Source organism: Azolla caroliniana, unplaced genomic scaffold (genome assembly GCF_043228905.1).
Source record: "Azolla caroliniana isolate FFs.n. ecotype wild unplaced genomic scaffold, voAzoCaro1.0.p SCAF_14, whole genome shotgun sequence".
NCBI lineage: Eukaryota > Viridiplantae > Streptophyta > Polypodiopsida > Salviniales > Salviniaceae > Azolla > Azolla caroliniana.
This window is the reverse complement of record NW_028230449.1, coordinates 2,437,261-2,443,499: the sequence shown is the minus strand read 5'-3', so window position 1 is coordinate 2,443,499 and position 6,239 is coordinate 2,437,261.

The window sequence follows — 6,239 nt, the reverse complement described above, 5'->3', positions numbered from 1 at the left end:
TCGATGTAAGCGTCCTACAACATGTGGCGAACGACACCAACGCATATGAGATGTGGAAGAAGCTGTCGGGCCTCTACGAGAGGAAGAATGCGTTGAACCGGACCTCCCTGATGAGGAAGATAGTAAATCTCAAGTACCGGGACGGCGAGAGTATGGTGGAACACGTAAGCACGTTCATGGGATTCGTGAATCAGCTTGCGGCGATCAAGTTCCCGTTGGAGGATGCAATGCAAGCCATCATCCTGATGTGTACATTGCCGGATAGCTGGGAGAACTTGGTGGTGACTCTCAGCACCTCCTGCACCGAAGACAACCTGTCCTTACAAACGGTAAAGACAAGTATTTTGAACGAAGAAGCGCGTCGGAGAGATAAAGAACCGGCCTCCGACTCGAAGGCGCTGCTTACCGAATCGGATCGGGGAAGACAATGGAACCGGAGTCCGCAAAGACGAGAGAAGTCGGGGACCCGGTCGCGGTCAAGAGGAAGGCCCACATGCTTCCACTGTGGGAAGCCGGGGCACTTCCGAAAGAATTGTCGGCATTACCGAAAAGACAACGGAGCCGACGACACCGATTCGAAGAAGTCACCGGAGAGAAACGGTGCATACCGGGGAGCCACGGACCGGAGAGGTTCGGATCGGCGAGGGCAGGACCGGAAAGGAACAACGGCACTCGCGGCAAGTGAGGAAGAAATCATGCTCATCACCGAAGAAGGTGAACTAAACATTGCCGGCGATGAGACGACCTGGGTGGTCGATTCCGGAGCATCGTTCCACCTGACCCCGGAGAGAAGATACTTCTCATCCTACACAGCCGGTGAGCATGGCTGTGTTCGGATGGGAAACGAAGGTACGTGCCGAATTGCCGGCATAGGAGATGTGTGGTTGACAACCCCGACCGGATGTAAAATGCTGCTGAAGAATGTCCGACACGTTCCGGAGGTCCGACTGAACCTGATTTCGGCCGGGAGGCTAGATGATGAAGGCTACACGGGTAGCATCCAGAACGGCGTAATGAAGTTCAGCAAGGGGAGCCTGATAGTGGCTCGGGCCCGGAAAGACAACACACTGTACCTGATGAATGCCCGGTTATGTCCGGAAGAGCTGAATGTGGCAGCCGACACTGCCGGTGAGCTGTGGCACAAAAGACTGTGCCACATGAGTGAGAAGGGGATGAAGAGGCTTGCAGAAGACAACCTTATTCCAGTGAAGCATGTGCACCTGGAGAAGTGCACCGATTGCCTGGCCGGTAAGCAGAACCGAACCTCCTTCCACTCAAGGCCACCGACGAGACGTAGCGCACCATTGGAGTTGGTGCACACCGATGTGTGTCAGGTAGAAACGAAGTCACATGGCGGAGCCCAGTACTTCGTAACTTTCATAGATGATCATAGCCGAAGACTGTGGACGGCACCGATGAAGACAAAGGACCAAGTGTTGTCCGTCTTCAAAGAACTCCACGCGAGAGTGGAAAGGGAATCCGGCAAGAAGCTGAAAGCGATACGAGCGGATAACGGAGGGGAATACCGGGGGCAGTTCCAGGAGTACTGTCGCTCGAAGGGAATCCGACTCGAGTTTACTGTGCCGAAGACGCCGGAACTGAACGGGCTGGCCGAGAGGATGAACCGGACCATAATGGAGAGGGTCCGGAGTATGCTGGCACATGCGAAATTACCCAAGGGATTTTGGGCTGAGGCAATGTCGACGGCGACATATGTGATAAACAGATCACCCTCAGTACCTTTGGACGGAGACACGCCGCAGAGAGTGTGGACTGGAAGGGAAGTATCCTACCGGCATCTGAAGGTGTTCGGGTGTCTCGCATACGTGCATGTGGCAAAGGACCGGAGAGGAAAGCTAGATCCAAAGACCCGGCCATGCATATTCCTCGGTTACGGCGACGACGAGTTCGGCTACCGAGTATGGGACCCGGTTGACAAGAAGATATTCCGGAGTCGTGATATCATCTTCATGGAGAACAAGACACTCGCCGACTGGGAGTCGGAGAAGAAGATGAAGAGCTCCAAGTCGACCGGTGAGGATCAACTCTACGGGGAGCAGTCCCGACCGGCAAGGGACCGGTTAGCACTCGAGGATCCGGCCGAAGACGGTGAAGAAACAGAACCGGCCGAAGAAGATGAAAATGATACCGGAACCGGCCCCGATCCCGAAATGGATTCGGATGAAGAAGAAGAATCGGAAGAACCGGTTACCGAAGCTCCGGAACGGAGATATCCTCTAAGAGAGAGAAGGGCCCCCCGGAGATTTCCGGAACCAGAGCATGTGCTGCTAACCGACGAGGGGGAGCCGGAGAGCTTTGAAGAAGCAAAGCATGACACCCAGAGCCGCAGGTGGTTGAGTGCCATGCAGGACGAGATGGATTCCCTGCATGAGAACCACACATATGAACTTGTGGAGTTGCCGAAAGGAAAACGGGCACTCCGTAACAAGTGGGTGTTCAAGCTGAAACCGGGAGATGCCGGAAACCCCCCGAGATACAAAGCCAGGATCGTGGTGAAGGGGTTTCAGCAGAAGAAGGGCGTCGACTTCGACGAGATATTTGCCCCGGTAGTGAAGATGACCTCCATCCGGACGGTGCTGAGCATAGCGGCAAGCATGGACCTCGAGGTAGAACAGATGGACGTGAAGACAGCATTCCTTCACGGTGACCTCGAAGAAGAGATCTACATGCAGCAACCGGAAGGATTCGAGAAGAAAGGGAAGGAGCACCTGGTATGCCGGTTGAAGAAGAGCCTTTACGGACTGAAGCAGGCTCCCCGGCAATGGTACCGGAAATTCGACTCCTTCATGACCGACGAAGGGTACCTCAAAACGCAGTCTGACCACTGCGTGTTTGTGAAGAAGTTCGAAGGAGGAGACTTCCTAATACTCCTCCTGTACGTGGACGACATGTTGATCGTCGGACGGGACCAGGTCAAGATACGGATGCTGAAGAAGGCTCTTCACCGAACCTTCTCAATGAAGGACTTGGGTTCGGCGAGGCAAATACTAGGGATGCATATCATCCGGGACCGGAAGAAGAAGCAGTTGTGGCTGTCACAGGAGAAGTACGTGACGAAGGTGCTTCACCGGTTCAACATGTCGGAAGCAAGACCGGTCGGATCGACCCTCCCGGCAAACTGCAAGCTGTCCAACAAGCAAAGTCCCAAGACAAAGGCTGAAAAGGAGGATATGATGAAAGTGCCATATGCCTCAGCCGTCGGGAGCTTGATGTACGCCATGGTGTGTACGAGACCGGACATCGGATATGCAGTCGGAGTGGTGAGCCGGTACATGAGCAATCCCGGCAAAGAGCATTGGAACGCGGCCAAGTGGATACTCCGATACCTGAAGGGCACGGCAAACGTGTGCCTCCGATTCGGCTCCGGTAAGCCCGAACTCGACGGCTTCACCGATTCGGATATGTCGGCTGATGCAGATACCAGCCGGTCCACATCAGGGTATGTGATGACGTATGCAGGGGGAGCAGTTTCGTGGCAGTCGAGGCTGCAGAAGACGGTTGCGTTGTCAACCACGGAGGCGGAGTACATGGCAGCTGTTGAAGCCGGCAAGGAAATAATATGGATGAAGGACTTCATTAGAGAGCTCGGTATCCGGCAGGAGGAGTACCGACTCTACTGCGACAGTCAGAGTGCAATCCACCTTGCGAAGAACGCGGCCTATCACTCCCGGACGAAGCACATCCAGCGAAGATATCACTGGATCCGGGAAAGGATAGAAGACAAGGAGTTCGTGCTGACGAAGATCCACACGGACGAGAACGGGTCGGATATGCTGACCAAGGTGCTCACACCCGACAAGCTGGAAGCATGCCGGAAGAGGATCGGATTGGAGAGACATCCCATGCCGAAGTGAAGGGGGAGTTTGTTGGGATTACGGTCCCTTCGGATGGGATGGTCGGATCCGGTTTCGGTTTCGGATCCGGATGACGAAGACCCCGGTTTCGGCACCGGATGACGAATGTACCCGGAGAGCGATCCGGATGCAGGGACATATCCGTGAATATGTTCGCTATGGGCCCCTGAGGCTACAGTTGTAAATAGCCCAAAGTCATATAAGTATAAATATGACTTAGGGCAAACAGTTTTATGTTTGCTGATCTTTTTCTGTTTTTCCACTTTAGAGGAGTGAAGAGAGAAAGCAGTCGTGAGAGAGAGAGAGAGAGAGAGAGATAGAGCGCGAGAGAGGAAGAGGTAGACGCCTCTGTGTATTTCCGCCGCCTGTGGCGAGGACAGCGAGCTCAAGGTCGTCGCCTTGCAGCTCGCCATTGTATACTTCTCTGTATAGTGTTGGTTTGGAGTCTCGTACTCCCGTGGTTTTTCCCATCTAGGGTTTTCCACGTTAATCCCTGTGTAAACGCGTCTCGTGTATTTCTTCTTTTGGTTCCTATTTTCTGCTCCATTGATCCGCGATTACTCGGTTGTGGCCGAGGGAAGAAGGTGAATCCAAGCGGTGATTCTCAACAGTAATACACCCGTCTTAATTATATCTGCCTTGTTATACATTGTTTCAATATCTCTCTCCCTCTTTCTCTATTGTCACTCCATTCCATTATGTTCTAATTTTTCATACAGAGTTCAGAAAAACAAGGAAATTAAAAGAACACAGGCCGACTTTGAGAAATTGCATGTAATGAATATAAAGAGTTACGAATCCATTTCAAGTTGCAACGAAAAAAGCTTAAGGATGTGAGGGCTGAATTAAAAGAACGTGATGAAGCTTTGAGCACTAGAAACAGTTGTTCAAGATGGATATTACGAAACTTCAAAATGAAGCCAAGTAAGAAAAAGAATGGTTGGCCATGGAATGGGACGTTACTATCGAGACATCTAGGAAGCATCTAGAAAGAGTCATGGTCAGTTACAATATGCAAATGCAAAATTATGCAGTAGAAGCACAATCGTCAGCAAACACCATAAAGCGGCTCAAACGTGAGAAGTAGGCAGCTCAAGCCTAGGGAGGAATGAATATGGACAGAATTCATGTCATCGTTGAGTGACAAAGAAAAAGGCTAGAGAAAAGAATCAAGGATAGTGCGGCAGCAATATTAAAGGCATGGTCGGCTGAATTGCAAACATTCAGGGAAAATGGCAAAAATTGACAAAAGACTAGAAGGGGATTCTATAAAATGGACAAGAAAAACATTACAACGATTAGGGAAGATTTACTTGACGATTTCTACACGTTGGCTCAAGTACATTTTGACAAAATCTGGAAGTTTCTAGAGGAATTTGATGATGATCAAATGTAAATTCCGATGGAGTTAGATGCATATGAGAAAGAACAGACGCAGACGTGTTGGAAATGGCCATCTTGTGCGAAACAAAACCAACACTCTTCTTATGAAGATCTTCAAGTACACAACATATAAAAAATGTAATAACAGATTCAATACCAAGACAAACAACTAAATCAACACAAGATCAAAAGAACAGGTGTAGAGAAAAAGCAACAAAGTTAGTACAAGACGATGTAACTGTATTATTCTACTCAACATTCCAATGGCACAATGTACAACACAAACAACCACCAACTAGGTTACAAAGTTCATTTTAAATACTAACTTATCTAGGGGAATTTCTCTTTCCAACAATTACAATTATGGTCTAAACTTAGTCTATCCAATGGGACAATGTGAATACGTCCATTATGTACCCATATTCGACAAGACTTCCCAAGCACAGCTAGAAAAAACACAACCTGAACAAGTGTTGATCAATGATGAGGTAGAGTAGATTGCCAAGTAGACTGAAGAAAAACTAGTCGAGCAAGGAGCTGAGGAGTAACAACCGAAGGATGTAGCTAACGAGCAACCACTTGGAGAAGCAGTCGGAACCATCACAACCGACAAGGGAAGAGCAAGTTATGCTGAACATCGAAATCGAGAAACTAACAAAGCAAGTAGAGCAGCTCATCAAGAAGATAAAAGAACATCAACCGAAATTGGGATCTGAAGAGGAAAAAGCCATAGAGGAGCCGATCCAAACCGAAGGGGAAGGGGAGCCAATGGCCGACAAGGAGAACAAGAAACCGGAGCCAAGTATAGTGGATATTCTGGAGGAAAGCTGAAGACAATGTTGTGGGTTCGTCGTGCAAGGCACTGTCCCATGAGTGTGCCATGTGTTACCCTTAGGAGTGGAAAGAAGAAAAAGAGATAAGCTAAACGACTAGGAGCTGGCTAAGTATGAAGGCTGAAGTTGAATGTTGATTCGGACGGAC